Here is a 17,167-nt window from a genome sequence, read left to right on the forward strand (position 1 = left end):
ACAGAATGGGAAAGACTAAAGATCTCTTCAAGAAAATTAGAGATACCAAGGGAACATTTCATGCAAAGATGGGCTCGATAAAGGACAGAAATGGTCTGGACCTAACAGAGGCAGAAGATATTAAGAAGAGGTGGCAAGAATACATGGAAGAACTGTACAAAAAAGATCTTCACAACTTTATTTTTTGGGGCTCCAAAATCACTGCAGATGGTGATTGCAGCCATGAAATTAAAAGACGCTTACTCCTTGGAAGGAAAGTTATGACCAACCTAGACAGCATATTAAAAAGCAGAGACATTACTTGGCCAACAAAGATCCCTCTAGTCAAGGCTATGGTTTCTCCAGTGGTCATGTATGGATGTGAGAGTTGGACTATGGAGAAAGCTGAGCGCTGAAGAATTGATGCTTTTGAACTGTGGTGTTGGAGAAGACTCTTGAGAGTCCCTTGGACTGCAAGGAGATCCAACCAGTCCATCCTAAAGCAGATCAGTCCTGGGTGTTCACTGGAAGGACTGATGTTGAAACTGAAATTCCAATACTTTGGCCACCTGATGCGAAGAGCTGACTCATTGGAAAAGACCCTGATGCTGGGAAAGATTGGGGGCAGGAAGAGAAGGGGACAACAGAGGATGAGATGGTTGGATGGCATCACCGACTTGATGGACATGGGTTTGGGTGAACTCCAGGAGTTGGTGATGGACAGGGAGGCCTGGCGTGCTGTGGTTCATGGGGTCGCAAAGAGTCGGACACGACTGAGTGACTGAACTGAACTGTACTGAACTGAGACTGTTATTTTTGGTCAGAAAATGGAAGCAGGATGAGTTTCAAAGGGATTTTCAAATTCTTACGTGTATATAACCTAAAAGAATTTTGTAAATCCCTCTTTCACATTTTTAGGTTGACATGTAAAAATTTTCACCAAAATGTGAACTGTAATAAATAACGTAGCTGCCAGTATTCTGTAAATGTTGACATGTAAAACCAAAACTATTTTATCACTTGCTGAAATACATCCATTGAAACTCATGATCATTTACTTTCAAAGAATACATAAAGAGGTTGTTCTTTGACAGTCAAAAATCTTGCATGATTATATTTCTCCGTTAATTTATATTTCCATTCTTCTCACTCTATAAGAGTTTATCCTAGATTTACATATTTTATGCTTTAATGTTTTTTATTCATTACCCTATCATACTTTTCTGTATCAAAAGTATATATATATGTATATATATATATATCAGTTCAGTTCAGTTGCTCAGTCGTGTCTGACTCTTTGCGACCCCATGAACCACAGCACACCAGGCCTCCCTGTCCATCACCAACTCCCGGAGTTCACCCAAAACCATGTCCATCAAGTCGGTGATGCCATCCAACCATCTCACCCTCTGTCGTCCCCTTCTCCTCCTGCCCTCAATCTTTCCCAGCATCAGGGTCTTTTCCAATGAGTCAGCTCTTCGCATCAGGTGGCCAAAGTATTGGAATTTCAGCTTCAACATCAGTCCTTCCAGTGAACACCCAGGACTGATCTGCTTTAGGATGGACTGGTTGGATCTCCTTGCAGTCCAAGGGACTCTCAAGAGTCTTCTCCAACACCACAGTTCAAAAGCATCAATTCTTCAGCGCTCAGCTTTCTCCATAGTCCAACTCTCACATCCATACATGACCACTGGAGAAACCATAGCCTTGACTAGAGGGACCTTTGTTGGCCAAGTAATGTTTCTGCTTTTTAATATGCTGTCTAGGTTGGTCATAACTTTCCTTCCAAGGAGTAAGCGTCTTTTAATTTCATGGCTGCAGTTACTATCTGCAGTGATTTTGGAGCCCAGAAAAATAAAGTCGCCATTGTCTCCACTGTTTCCCCATCTATTTCCCATGAAGTGATGGGACCAGATGCCATGATCTTCGTTTTCTGAATGTTGAGCTTTAAGCCAACTTTTTCACTCTCCCCTTTGACTTTCATCAAGAGGCTTTTAGTTCCTCTTCACTTTCTGCCATAAGGGTGGTGTCATTTCACATATATGTATGTATGTATGTGTGTATGTATGTATGTGTGTATGTATGTATGTATGTATATATGTATGTATGTATGTGTTTAAATTCAACGGTAAAGTGCTCTCCTGGTTGTCGCCACTGTAACTCTTACTAGGATGAACTTACCAAAACAAAACAAATACTACAAATGTTGACAAATATCACTAAATATAGACAGAAGGTATTGTTTTCATTGAAAACCTCTCTCTTTAGAGGTCTTATTTTTCATTTGTCTCATGCACATGGGATCAGTATACTTATTGCTAGAAAGAGTCAAGGTTGAAAATCAACTTCTCAATTTTTGTTTTTATCAATGTAAATCCTGGCAAACTATTCATATAATGAGATGCAAATGGATGAAACTTTGTGATAGAAATGTCACTCAATTTTTTTTGAACTCCTCGAGTTATATACTTAACATCACATGGTGACGAAATATTAAAATTATTTAAATCATCAATGTAAGGAAAAATTTAGGGAGACTGAAATTTAGTTGAGTAGCATAATTACTCATCCTTCTGGGTTATTTCAGTCATTTCTGATCCACGACTCTGCTGTTGTAGTTAAAAGTTAACTTGTAGAAAATTGATAATAAAGCAAGTAATAATTGTGTATTGGCATGGAAATATCGAGAGGATTCCCTAGAGAAGGAAATGGCTACCCACTCCAGTATTCCTGCCTGAGGAATTCCATGGACAGGGGAGCTTGGAGAGCTATAGTCCATGGGTGGCAAAGAGTCAGATATGACTCAGCGACCAACACTTTTTTCACACAAGTAACATTTATCCTGTGGAACTTCTTTGGACTTCCCTCTTCCACAGTGGAAGAAGCTTGCTTATATCTATCAAGCAAATTCATTTTAGCATTTTAAAGTAGTGTTTTTCCATGCTTCTTAGGTGATGAGAAACCAGATATTACAACTAGAATTTAAATAGTATGAGATTTATAATAGGGTATCAGATTAAACCACTTGGTTTAGGGGAATGAATAAGCTGGGGTTATACCACTACTGTATATGTCAATCAACTCTCTTTTTGGTAATTAAAATACATGGCACATTCACACAGAAGACACATGTGTGCCAAGACACATGGGAAAAATTCTCCAAAGCAACAAAACACGGGCACCAACCCTTACGTCCATCAATAAGAGAAAGGATGAAATGGAATATTTGCCAACAATAATACATAGTTACATGCAACAACATGGATAATCCTTGAAAACTTAGTTTTGAGCTTTTTAAAAGTGAGGTTATAATATACATATTCCCTTTTTATAAATTAATAAAAAGCAAAGGGACTTCCTTGGTGGTCCAGTGGATAAGAATCCTCCTTCCAACGTGAGGGACACAGGTTTGGTCTGTGGTCTGACAACTAAGATCCTGCACACCAAGGGGAAACTAAGCCACTTGCCACAACCACTGAGCCCACGCTCCAGAGCCTGTGTGCTGCAACTAGAGAAAGACTGAGTACTGCAATAAAGACCCAGCACAGCCAAAAACAAAAACAAAAAAAAAAACCCTCCAGTGACAGAAAGAAAATAAAAGGTCCCTCCTAAAGAAATGTAAAATAAAAGACATGGTTTTAGAAAAACAAGCAAATGTAGACAAACTTGGTTAGGAACGTATTCATGTCACTAAACTGTTCTACAATAAAATCAGGAAGGGTCAACACAAAATCTAAACACAAAATCTAGTGTAAGGATGGGTACAGTGAATGTCATAGGAGAAGGGCATAAAGAAATATACAACAGTATGGGTAGCAATCTAGTCCTCTTTTTCTAGCCTTCTGTTTAACAACTTTATTGAGATACGGCTCACATATGATTATAGTACTATAATAGGTTTATAATACATATGCATCTTTGAAAGGTTGCAACTTGAAGGTTTGTATGTAGGGGACTTACTGTACCCTTACTGTACCCTTACTTCACCCATCTGAAGTGTACCATCTGATGATGTCACAACCATCACTAATTTTAGAACATTTTGCCAGCTCAAAAAGAAACCCTGCAGCCTTCACTATCACACCCACCCCCACCAGCAACCTCCATACCTAAGAAACCACTATCCTACTCTCAGTCTCCATACATTGCCCCATTCTGAACATTTCCATATGAATAGAACCATACAATGTGTGGTCTTTCGTGATTAAATTCTTTCACTTAGAATAATGGTTTCAAGGTACATGTAATCAGTATTTCATTTTTTTATGGTCAAATAAAATTCCATTGTATGGATATATCACATTTTATTTATCCATTCCTCAGCCTATGGACATCTCAGTTATTTTTAATTTGGCTGTTATTCATCAGTCGATGGACATTTCAGTTATTTTTAATTTGGCTGTCATGAATGGTGCTGGTATAAACATTTATGTACAGGTTTTTGTGCTGATATGTGCTTTCATTTCTCCTGGATATATATACTTAAGAGTGAAATTGTTGTTCCACATGGTAACTCTGTTTAATTTTTGAGGAACTGCCCAATTGTTTTCCAAAGCAACTGTATAAGAAATATTTCTACCAGCAACATATAAGGGTGTCAAGGGTTCTAACTCCTTCCCATGCTCACCAACACTTATCTGACTTTTTGATTCAAGCCATCCTAGTGGGTGTGAAGTGGTATCCCACTGTGGTTTTGATATGCATTTTCTGACAAATAATGATGTTGAGCTATCTTTTCATGTGCTTATGGCCATTTGTATATGTTCTTGGGAGAAATTTCATTCAGATATCTTTACTATTTCTATATTGGCCTCTTATGTCTCCTGCACTGATAGGTGGGTTCTTTACCACTAGCACCACCTAGGAAGCCAGTGACAGGGCTACAGGCAGTTATTTGAATATTATATTTACAGTTTACATAAACTTACCCAATTATTTTTATGCTTCATACATAAAGATGTCTATAAGGAAATATTTGACACAAAACAAAACACTGCAATGCCCAAAACAAGTTAATGCTACTCTTGAAGGTATCAACTTAACTCCTGGGTATGACTTACTACTACTACTGCTAAGTCACTTCAGTCGTGTCCGACTCTGTGTGACCCCATAGACAGCAGCCCACCAGGCTCCCCGGTCCCTGGGATTCTCCAGGCAAGAACACTGGAGTGGGTTGCCATTTCTTTCTCCAATGCATGAAAGCGAAAAGTGAAAGTGAAGTTGCTCAGTCGAGTCTGACCCTCAGCGACCCTATGGACTGCAGCCTACCAGGCTCCTCCATCCATGGGATTTTCCAGGCAAGAGTACTGGAGTGGGGTGCCATTGCCTTTTCCGGGTATGACTGAAGCTCCCGGTTAATTTGGCCCATTGACCCTTTCGAAAGGTGCCTCTCCAAGCACTTCCCTGGAGGTCAGTGGTTACGATTCTGCCTTCCAATGCAGGGAGTAAGGGTTCAATCCCTGGTTAGGGAGCTAAGATCCTACATGCCTTGTGGCCAAAAAACCAAACTATAAAACAGAAGCAATAATGTAACAAATTCAATAAAGACTTTTAAAATGGTCCACAACAAAAAAAAGAAAAAAATCTTAAAAAAAAAAATAGGTTCCCCTCCAAACTCTACACATGGTAGGAGGGAACAGTAAACTACTACCAACATGACAAACCTGCCCCCTTTCTCCAGCTGCTTTTGTGTCTCCCATCCTCTCCCAAGATAAAAATGAATTTTACAGTCTTTACTGCCTGAAGGAAAAAAAAAAAAAGACTATTTCAGTACTATTTCAAGGACAGGGGTGCCTGGCAGATGCTACAGTCCACGGGGTCACAGAGTTGGATAACAAATTTCAATACTGATGAAAATTATATGAACTTCAAATTTCAGTGTCCATGAATAAAGTTAAATACAGCCACATCATTTCTTTAGTCATTTTCTGTGGCTGGTTTTAAGCTACAACAGCACAGATGAGTAGTTACTAAAGAGACCAGAGCCAAGAAAGCCTACAAGTTTACTATCCAGCCCTTTACTCTAAACCTTACCTTATATCAACAAGTTAAAATACTTTTCACTTCTACAACAAGCAGCAAAAACCTATTTCCTACTAGCCAAGACTGCCTTGACATTTACCCTCATGATTTCTCAATTTTTTCCTCTTTAATTTTAATAAATATTTATGATACCTCAGTTGTAATTTATTAAGGACTTTTAGATTTGGAGATCAAAGAATAGTGTTTCCTTAAAAAATAATGTAGTATCTTCAAAAAGTCACAACCACACTCAAACTGTTGGGTTAATCATTTTAACAAACTTTTACTGCCTGTTCATGAAAGGGTTGGCGTCAAATACTGCTTGGTGCAGTAAAATCTTTAAAAAAAAAAAAAACCCACCCTTGCCCTCAGGAGGCTTACAGTCTAACTGGACTTTATAAGAACAATTCCCCCAAAGATCACTCCACAGCCTTAACCTTACATTACACGGGCTTAGATATTTTGCCAAGAATTCTAAGCCATGTTCCTTAAATTTAAAAAGTCTTATTTATATAAGCAGTAAAGAAATAGTACTCTGCAAACAATTCTGGTTAACTTTCGTGGTTTAAGTCCCATAGACTTCTGCATTCCTCTGACTATATAACCAGAGGTTCTTGATCTTTTCTGCTGTGTTCATCTCCGCTTTGGCTGTTTGGACCTAATTCTAGTTCAATATCCACATTCATTCCTTTTAGAGAATGCAATAATTCAAATATTGCTAAACCCTGCAGCCTATTTGTGATGTCTGACACCACTCTGATGCCAATAAAGCCAAGGCTATTTGCATATGTGATTATTAGTCCCCAAAGCGAAGATAATGAAGCTGCTTCCACCAAACCCCTCTACCCAAGGAAAGACTCAGTGGTGGTGAGGTGACCTCTTCCGAGCTGTCCCTAAATGCCTCAGTGGCCAGGACATTTTTTTTTAAGTGACTCAAGTCCTCAGGTCAGGTTCTGCAGAGAAGCCAGGTCCATTTCTTTCCAACACTTCATGGCTAGGATCAAATTCAGTCCAATGACAACCCCCTTCCCCAATACCCCGCACCCCCTGAGGCTCAGAGCAGAGGGGGCGAGCACCCCCAAAGTTAGACCCGCTTGGAGTGCGGCTGCGAGGCCTCAGCCACCGGTCCAGCCCCGAGCCCGCTCCACGCCCGCACCCGCTTTCCAGCCCGGCCTGCGCGGCGCGCACCGGGCAGGCGGCGGGGGCGGGGAGCGCCACTGCGCTGACCCAGATGGGGTGCCCCCCTCACGCCCGCACCCCCGCGTCCGGGCCCTGCACCCAGGCCCCGCGGCCTCCTGCTTTCCCCGCTTGCGGGCCAGCAAGCGCCTTTATTCCCCGCGCGTCTCGGCCTGGGCTCCTCAGCACCCCACCCATGGAGCGCAACTTCCGAGCGCGGCCGCGGGGTGCTCCCCCCTCTCCACCCCGCGCCCCTCCCGGCCCGGCCCGGCCCGGCCCGGCAGCTCTGGATTACCTCCCCTCGGGTTCTGCGGTCCGGTGCTGGGCTATGCCAATCCGCGCTCGGCCACTCGCGCGCCCTCCTCCCCTCCTCCTCCTCACCGCCCCCCCCAGCAGGAGTCGGTGTCGGTCACGCTGCTCCCGGGGAGAGTGGCCGGCGGCTTCCGGGAGCTCCAAATACTGACTCGCTGAGAGGGAGAGAGAGGGAGAGGGGGGAAGGGAGGGGAGCCAAGCTCCGCCGGTGGGGAGTGGAAATAAAGGGGAGCGGAGGGGAGAAGGGGGATGGAGGAGAGGAGGGGCAGATGGGCCGTGGGAGAAAAGAGCGAGGGGAGGAAGGCAGAGGGCGTTAGGCTCAGATAGGAATGAATTCGCTGCATCAGGCAGCCTTGCAAAGAAGTCTGGAAAGATCGGGGAGGCTCCTGGCTGAAGGAGCCGAAGACTGGATCCTCAAAGGCTTGTGCAGAGAAAGGATGGGTCTTTGGGGAGCTACAGACCGGCCAGTGTTCTCCCCAACCCCAGTAGAGGGATAAAGTTCCTGGCTGGAGAGGGAGGTGGAGAAGCAACACTTCAGCTAGACACCAAGTTCAGACGCATTCATATTTTGTAACAACATTTTAACAATGTATTTTAAAATGTACTTTACATACAACATCTTTTTGTAAAAATTGCCTGATTGTTTAAGGATAAAAGTGCTGTGCTTAGTGACCTCCTAAACTGTAGTACGCCAGGCCCGTCTGTTCACGGGGATTCTCCAGGCCAAAATACTGGAGTGGGTTGCCAAGCCCTCCGCCAGGGGAATCTTTCCTACCCAGGGATCGAACCCAGGTCTCCCACATTGCAGGCAGGTTCTTCACCGTCTGAGCCACCAGGGAAGCCCACTTCCTGGTACCCTAAACCCATTTACTTTTATTGTATTTGTGGCCATTCCCCTTGGTATGTTGACTACAATTACAAAACTGGAGATTTTTTACTTTTTTTGTTAACGCTGTTAGAAAACATTGACTTTTCAGTTTTCATTAGTTTATTTCAATCTGAAAAAGTAGACTTGAAGCTCTTCATTGAATGAATGCTAGGAAAACAGTTGCAGATAAGAAAGGGGGCGGGGTTGCATCAATATTTCTTAAAGCAAAATTTGTAAGCAAATACTAGGATGAGTGTCTAAAAAGCCAGTATTTTCTGTTGGTGTTAAAATTGCATGTAATTTGGTTCTGTGAATGACAAGGCTATTCTGACCCCAGAGGTCATAACTTAAGGTTTTTTCCTATCACCCACTGTTCTTTGTCCAACATTGGTGATGAGGGGTGCCTTCTTGCTCCCCTTTGTCTGGAAAGAAGGGAAACAGAATGACATTGTTTATGTCATTGATCACATCGGTAAGTGAATGGATACATTACACATATCCAGGACCAGTGCTATCCCTGCCGTGCACATGCCTTGCATTTGCTAGGTATCCAGTACATTTTTACTGAAGAATGAATAAACAGACGAATCTTTAAAAATATATATACATACATATATGTTCCAGGAATACAAAAATTAATATATCCCTAAGAACCAATTTTTACAGGTTCACAGGAAACTTCCAAGCTTCCAGTTTAACATGACTTTTTTTTTCTCTAGCATTAACTTCAGCAAGCATTAATAGAGCATTTCTTTTGGCTAAGTATATTTTGCACTGGAGTATAAAGTATTATGGAGTATACAGGTGAATGAATGAGGCACAAATCCTCCCCTTGGATTTATAAGCTAGTAAGAAGATAAAGAGAGTATAAAAATAACCACAGTGTAAGGAAGACTTTAAAACATGGTCCAAGAGAAGTACGAACAAAGTTTGTGGATATGCAGGGGAGGGAGGTTTTCTCTAGTTCCGGGAACCAGAGAATGCATTCTGGTGGAAGTAAGAGTTGATCTTTCAAGCAGAAACAGGACAGTAAGAAAGGGCAGTGGGGGGAAAGGCACTCAAGATGAAAGGACAATGGGTCTCAGTATGTCAGCAAAAGTGGAGAGGTGATGAAGGATGGGACATGTATGAAGGAGAATCAGTGAACTTACATGAATGCATAGTTGGGGGACCCAGACCTGGGAAAAAAAAAAGTTTAGGCCCCAGCAGATGGAGACCTTCAATCTTAGCCTAAGTTCTCTGAACCCTAAGGGGCAGGCACTGGAGTATTATTGACAGTTTTGGACGAGAATCATGACACAGTTGATTTGGTGGTGCCATCCAGGACTGGAAAGAGATAGGAAACAGAGAAGTTTTCTAAGAAATAATTCACTAGTTTGAGTGGGAAAGTAATGAGTCTTAACCTGGTGCCTGAATTCTTCCCTTCACGAATTGCACCTGGCATAGCATCTGTCTGCTATGTGATGGATGCCTGCATGGCCCCCACCCCCACCGCCCCCCGCCAGTGAACTCTTCTTCCTCACAGCTCTCTAACACTTACTGTCCATATTTTCTAACTAGATTCAAAAGTTCCAAGAAACCAAGGATCATGTCTGTTTAAAGGTTCAAGGCTATTTTCTCAAGCCTGACACTTAAAAAATCATTGAGTACACACTTATTGATACATTTTTATTTTACAGAATTAGTTCTGAAGGTGGTAGAGTTGGAAAGAACAGGGCAGACACTGGGTTCTTCTAAATATTTTTGGACCTTGAGATTCCAACCCAAACCCTTGCCTTTCTCCTTAGCAGATATCATATCATCTGCTTTACAAGGAGGCTGGTGCCATGCTAACCTCTCCACCCTTTCATTACATTACATTTGAATTAAGTTCCCCTTCATTGCCTAAGCTAACAATATTCTTGTTTTATTCCGCATCTACATTGCAACCGAGACTCCTCCTTCCCACTGATTTTGTCTCTCTGGATAACATTCTGGTTGCTACCGGCCAGGCTATACCAGAAAGCTGATAACATGACAGACACATGGGGAAGAGGGGGACCCATCACTGGAATGGTTCTGCTGTTCTACATTCCTTTATATAGTATAAAACGTTTAAACTGACAATTTTATAAGAAGGGGCTTTGCTAGGATCTCCTACCCTCACGGCTGCTGACATACTGAGACCAGATTATAGTCCCTTTGATATTTTACCTGAATCCCCTTTTCCGTTTTCCAGTAAGAGATCATACCAGTAAGCAGAAAACAGCTAATGAACATGGAATGTTCATACCCTAACTCAAAGGGCTAATGAACACAGAGTTCTATTTTTATGTTTAGTTTTTAATGCAGATTTTTAATGAGTGAATGGCCGAGGTTGCCTTTTTTTAAAAAATATTTCTTTGGCTGCACCCACCATGTCTTAGTGGCAGCAGTTGAGATCTTTCAGTTGCAGCATGCAATCTCTTAGTTTTGGCTCATGGGATCTAGTTCCCCTGAGCAGGGATCAAACCCTGAACCCCCGCATTGGGAGCACGGAATCTTAGCCACTGGACCACCAGGGAAGTCTTCACAGGTTTTTTGGAGCTTTTCCCAGCCCATGAGGAAGAAAGAATAATAACGACAGGTCTCCACAAACACTCCTCAAGAGTTTTGAAGAAAAAACATTACAAATGTCCAATGAGACACTGCCTTTCATTTTATTTTATATTTTTTTGCCTTTCATTTTAGTTACTCCCAAGTGGAAAGTTATCAATGGTAATTTACCAGCAGCTGATCCACACATTGTGGGTACTGAGAATAACCACACTTTAGGCAAACAGAGCCTGATAATCATAGAGGAAAGTTACACTTACCATGTGAATAAGTTCTTTACATTGTTTCTTCTCAAATAGGGAACCCGGAGAGCTCAGCTCTTGCATCCTGACCCTCTCCTCTCCATTGGAAGTGTGTGTTCCAGAAGTCAAAGACTCTAAAAACAAATTTAAAATAGTCCAAACTTTTGCCATGTGAAGGTCCTTAGTAAAGAATTCTATCTAATTTACTTCCATTTGTCCTGACCCAGCATCTATAAGACTCCTTAATGGCTACGTTTTGGGGTCTGATTGTCCCCGGTGTGGAGGAGTTAAACTGAGTTTTCACTGGATGGAGCAGTTACAATGTATGCCAGGGCTGGCCACACCATATAACCTTTGCATCTTCACCTCCATCGCCCACCTTCCCCTCCACCACCACACACAGCCCCAGCCTCCTTTGGCTACACCTTGTTCTTGGTTACATAGTTCTAGCACAGGGAAATAAATTGGAGGTAGCAGCATACCTCTTTTTCCCAAGGTGAGGATTCTTAGTCATTACTTTGATGATTCTGTCCACCCACCAATGAGGGTGGGGATGGGGGTAGGGGATGGGAAAGACGAGCATGAAAGGTGAGTGGATGAACTATAAATGGAAGAAAATGAAGAGGAGCAATGCCAGTTTCCACAGCACTACAGGCAATAAAAATAGCACTTTTTATTCGTTCAGTGAAGAGAGATTCTTAACCCGAGATCCCTAGACAGGCTTCAGGAGTCTGTGAGCTCCATAAGGCGTGTGCAAGGTTTTAGGTTTTATGCATTTATCTGGGAAGATACACTACAGCTTTCATCATGTTTTTCAGAGTCATCTATGTCTAAAAATTGATCAAGGTATCAGTGATTTTACAGAAGTGCAGAGAAGAGGTTCCTTCCTGCTTTTTCTTTCCAAGTCCCTCCACAAAGCCAGCATCTCAGGCTTAGGTGAACAGAGTCTCTGGCTCTCCAGGACAAAGGTGTGATCAGCCTTGCTGATCAGAATCATCCCGGCCAACCAGGTTTGGTATGTTCAATCTTTGGGGAATATCTTCTTTATTTAAAGGGCATCTTGTGATGGCCATACCTTAACTCAAAGGGCTAACTCACTAATCGCAGGCATCAAAGAGAGCATGGGGAAAGATTCAGCGGCATTTGAGACGATGAAAAGGGCTGGTGGACACCACTCAGACCACCGGGCACGTCTCTGTTAACCCACTTTGCTGATAAGACTGTTCCTGCATGAAAATTTTATGTAGTTAGAAACAGATAAGACTGCTGGGCTTAAACCTAAGGATTCTTTTTATATTCTGCTGATTTGTTGGAGTTATACCTAAATACTCCAGTCCACATTCATCTCTTCTGTCATTAAATACCTTTGAAATTGAATACATTTACAGCTTATTCATTACAATATATAGAAATCACTCTCTTAAATTTTTTTCCAGGTCTCATCTATCTATATTTAAGTGCCTAAAAGCAGAACCATACCCAGTTCCAATTTACTGTTAATCATTATGTAATGCTAAAGAAAGGGCTGCCCATAGCCTCCTCCTCTTGACAGATGTTAACAAAGAGCCTCCATTCATCTGTTGGCCAGGGGCCCTTGTGCAGGGCACACCTGCATAGCTGTACACAGTGGTCCTAACCAATGAGAACATGACATGCAATCCATGGTCAGTAAGCAGTTTTCATGGCTTTGCTTACTGAAACAAATCCAGATTTAGTCAGAGCTCAGAGAAATAGACCAGTCCATTTGAGATAGTACAGAAAATATAACTGTTGTTCATGACATTTAACATATTTTTTAAAATTCTAACTATTGAGAAGAAATAAGATAATGAACTTGAAAATATGATGAATGTGAGAAGTAACAGATTTAATTATAATTTTTTATAATTACTGAAGAAGGAATGACAACCCATTCCAGTATCCTTGCCTGGAGAATCCCATGGACAGAAGAGCCTGGTGGGCTACAGTCCATGGGGTCAAAAACAGTTGGACACGACTGAGCGAATAACAATCAGTAATTATAAAAATAAATCACGGTAATAAAACATAATTAGTAAAACAAGATTCAAAAGTTTAGAGGCAGCCTAAGGGAGAGATTATCCAAGAGAATTTAAGAGACCTAGTGGTCTCAATATGAATCCAGAAAGAGGATAGAGAAAGTGCCAACACAGTATTTAATTCTGAGTATAAAGAAGGCTTGAGAAATTGAATTGCCTGAGACCAATGGTTATGCAAGGTTTTAGTAGTAAGAAGGTAAGTTTATCTTTCATTTTAATGGAATATCTTAAAACTAAAGAAAACAGGAAATTCCCTGGCAGTCCAGTTGTTAAGACTTGGTGCTTTCAGTGCCATGGGCCCAGGTTCAATCCCTGGTAGGGAAATTAAAATCCCACAAGCTGCATGGTGCAGCCAAAAACAAACAAAACACCCAACCAAACAAACAAAAAATAATGAAAATATACAGCAAAAATAATCATATCACCCTAACACAACACACTAGTATTTGCATGTTCTTCCACTTTTCATATTTTTTACATGATATACTTTGTTGCCGTAAGTTTAAAGGTAAAGTCAAAATGTATAGCTAAAATAGAGAATTATATTTTACTTTAAAAAATAAGATTATGTTTATTAAGTAGAACACACTTGCCTAATTTGATCACAGCAGAAGTAATGCTTACATAGAACTGCTGTAAGAGGAGTAGCTAATGATGGAGAAGAAAGACTGAAGAATGTGAAGTGTATCGAGAATGTGGCCAGAACTAACAACCCTCTTTTAAATGATGGAAATGCCAAAATATCTATCCACAACAACAACATTCAGTTAGGGAACAATCTAAAAAATATGCATTGTCTGGAAGAAACTTTCATTGTTCAAGATAATTCTAAGCAGTAAATATAATAATCAGTGGTCCATTATGAATTTAACATTGTGCAGATGTATTATATACGCAGCATGTATTAAATACAGAGTATGTTTAACACATGTAAAATAAAGAGTGGGTTGATCTGCAAATTCATGGACTCTAAGACAGCAAGTGGAAAATTCCAAAACAATAGCTCCCTCACATCAGGTATATTCCTAGTCAGGGTGCCTGAAAACATTTTACAATGGACGACTCTAGATATCCAAGTTTCTGCCTGTTTTAGTTCAACAGTCATCAACAAAACAGGAAAGATTAACTTTTAATAATTTTCCTGGCTAGCTCTCATACTTGGAAAATAGTATTCTATTGAGTTCTGTGGATTCATCAGGTTTTTTGGAAATAATACAATCTGGATTAAGTATTTTGTAATGATCCAAGGGGAAAAAAAAGGCTAATTTAAACCTGATCCTTCTTTATGACACCTCAAGAGTTTTGTTAGTGTGTTCATGCTGTTTCTAGTCAAACACAAGGGATAGACTCGAGTTATTTAGGTGTCTGACCTACGTGAAAGGAAGACCTATGAGCCTCTTACCAGTTCTGGTCAGAGCAGTGAGCCTTTGTCTCCTCCTTCTCTCCGCCTCACTTCCCACCCTAGATCATCTCCATCATCTTGTGACCAAAGGAGAAAATAACTCCCCAGCTGTCAGTGGCTTTCTCAGCTGCCAACACAAGAACCTGAGCATACAGAGGAATTAAGGACAGACAGTCAACATGCACATTTCTGCTTATACCACGTGGGCTTCTGCTGGTGGTCATGGTGGGTACCTCTGCCTACATCCACCAGTGCTCCCTGAAGCATGTCTGAAGCTACAGTAAATACTCAGCTTTTTGTTGTTGTTATTCTTTCTGCTTTTGCTTAACTGTCCTTTTGAATATCCCCATGGACCACTGGCAGCTAGATTTTATATGAAACAGAGAGAACATATTGTTCACTTTATGCCATTTCAGAAATTCTCTGGGTCCTGTTGGACCTGTTAATAGTTAGTGGACCAGTGGTGGGTGGAAGGGAGGAGGCTCTGACTGAGGAGCTGGGATCTGGCTCAGTGTTGGCCCTTGGACCAGGCTTCTAGGACAGACCACGCTTCTACTTTTCAAGGATCAATAGGGGTGCAGACTGGAGAAATGGGAGGTACGTGACAGTGAGGAAAAAGGTGAAAATACTTTAGATCCATCTGGCAGTGCATGCATGGAGGGAGGCCTGGAAGGGGCAGCAGAAAAGGCTTGGGACTCTCTACAGGGCAGACAGGATGGATGGAGCCAGAGCCAGGACCAGCGTGTGGTGCCAGCATTGGCTGGCATGGCTGTGGGTGTCTTGGGTGAGGCTGAACCAAGGCCTGGGATAAAAACCTCCAAGTTCACCTGTGACCATGTGGCAGGTCTCCCTATGCAGTCCTAAATCTAACTGGAAGGAGTTTAGAAGAGCTCCATTTTCTATTCCCTGTTTCAAGGATAAAGAAAGCATGAATGGGTGAAATTGTGCATTTCTGAAGCTTTAATAAGTATCTATACTTTTGTGATTTTCTCCCAGTGTTGATGAAATAATAGTGGATGAAATAAAATCAATGTAACCTCTGCAAACACCTGTGGGAAAGTTTGATGGATGAGAAAAAGGATTCTTTCTTTGGCTGTGTCAGGTCATAGTTGTGGCACTTGGGGGTCTTCAATCTTTGTTGCATCATGAAGGATCTTTTTTTTTTAGGGGTGGCATTTGGGATCTTTAGTTGTGGCACATGGGATCTAGTTCTCTGACCAGGGATGGAACCTGGGCCCCCTGCATTGGGAGTGCTGAGTCTTAGCCACCAGGAAAGACCCAGGGAAGGGGGAGGATTCTATAGCCCAGAATGGAGTATAGTATATAATTCCAGTTTCTAACATGATGAGGAAGGAGAAGATGTGGGGTTTAATTCTAAGTTGACTGCGGGGAGAAAAAAGTGATTAACTTCTTACCTCTCAAGATGCAGCAATGAAAATTCATTCCTCACTCAAATGAAACTTGATCTTCACACAAGTCTTGAATGACTTACTACAACCTCATAAAAAGTGTCAAAGAGATCTGTAAAACAAGACCAGTCTGCCCACATTCTTTAAAAAAGTAACTATAGAAAAGTCTGTGTGGTACCATTCAAACAGGTTTGATAAGCCTTCTACAATTGTTAAGTATGCACTTGGACTTTTCTTATGTATTTTCTTGTATTTAGATGCTTCCCAGTGGTGCTCGTGGTAAAGAACCCACCTGCCAATCCAGGAGACGTGAGCTCGATCCCTGGGTCAGGACGATTCCCTGGAGAAGGAAATGGCAACCCACTCCAGTATTCTTGCCTGGAGGATCCCCTGGACAGAGGAGCCTGGTGGGCTACAATCCATAGTGTTGCAGAGTCGGACATGACTGAAGCACTCAGCTACACAAACTCTTTTAGTGTCATGAACACTCATATTTTAAAATCAAATTAACTGTATTTTTCTTTATTTCAACTTCTATACCTCAAAAAAGATTCTAGTGCCTGATTTTTCCTGAATTTGGGAATACTGCTTAAATACTGATGTGGTCATTAAAAAAGATTGCAAGAAAAGTAACTATAATCCTAACCCTCTTGTAATCTAAAAACAACTGATGTCAGGAAGTAGCTGTGTGGCTGAAATGTTTAGTCATTGCCTCCTTGATCATGTCTAGCAAGAACCTGAATAAAACTTACAAAGAACAGCAACGACATAAGCTTTTCAAGTATTTCAGTCTGATTTCAAATGTCCATTGAGAGATTTTTGCCCTCCCACCCACCCAAATGGCAACCTACTTCAGTATCCTTGCCTGGAGAATCCCACGGACAGAAAAGCCTGGTGAGCCCCAGTCCATGGAGTCTCAAAGAGTCGGACATGACTGAGCAACCAACACACCCACCCCAAAACACGGAACTGGTTGCAAATTGGAGCAAATGCTGACACAGATTTGCATTTTCCAGGGTTCTTCAAAGCACAAGTAAGAGCTCCATGGCCTCCCACTGAGTGGCCAAAAATAGCCAATTTTCCATGGTCCACTGGAAAGTTGGCATTTATCAGTGAGGGAAGCTTAT

General features: G+C 41.7%; 1 protein-coding gene and 1 long non-coding RNA gene across 2 annotated transcripts in view; both read right to left on the reverse strand.

Moving 5' to 3' along the window:
- CAP2 (cyclase associated actin cytoskeleton regulatory protein 2) overlaps positions 1–7,916 on the reverse strand; it is a 152,707-nt gene extending 144,791 nt beyond the window's left edge. The window contains exon 1 of the mRNA XM_069563318.1: positions 7,472–7,916. The gene's annotated coding sequence lies outside the window, so the exon portion shown is untranslated. The remainder of the gene's footprint in view (positions 1–7,471) is intronic.
- Positions 7,917–8,464: 548 nt separating this feature from the next.
- On the reverse strand, positions 8,465–15,460 carry LOC138425450 (uncharacterized). The gene is made up of 3 exons (XR_011251217.1): positions 14,632–15,460; positions 11,191–11,306; positions 8,465–9,682 (listed from the first exon to the last, which is right to left on the reverse strand). It is a non-coding gene; the product is annotated as an uncharacterized lncRNA (long non-coding RNA).
- Between the last annotated feature and the right edge of the window lie 1,707 nt (positions 15,461–17,167).

The sequence above is a fragment of the Ovis canadensis genome, chromosome 20, assembly GCF_042477335.2.
Source record: "Ovis canadensis isolate MfBH-ARS-UI-01 breed Bighorn chromosome 20, ARS-UI_OviCan_v2, whole genome shotgun sequence".
Taxonomy (NCBI): domain Eukaryota; kingdom Metazoa; phylum Chordata; class Mammalia; order Artiodactyla; family Bovidae; genus Ovis; species Ovis canadensis.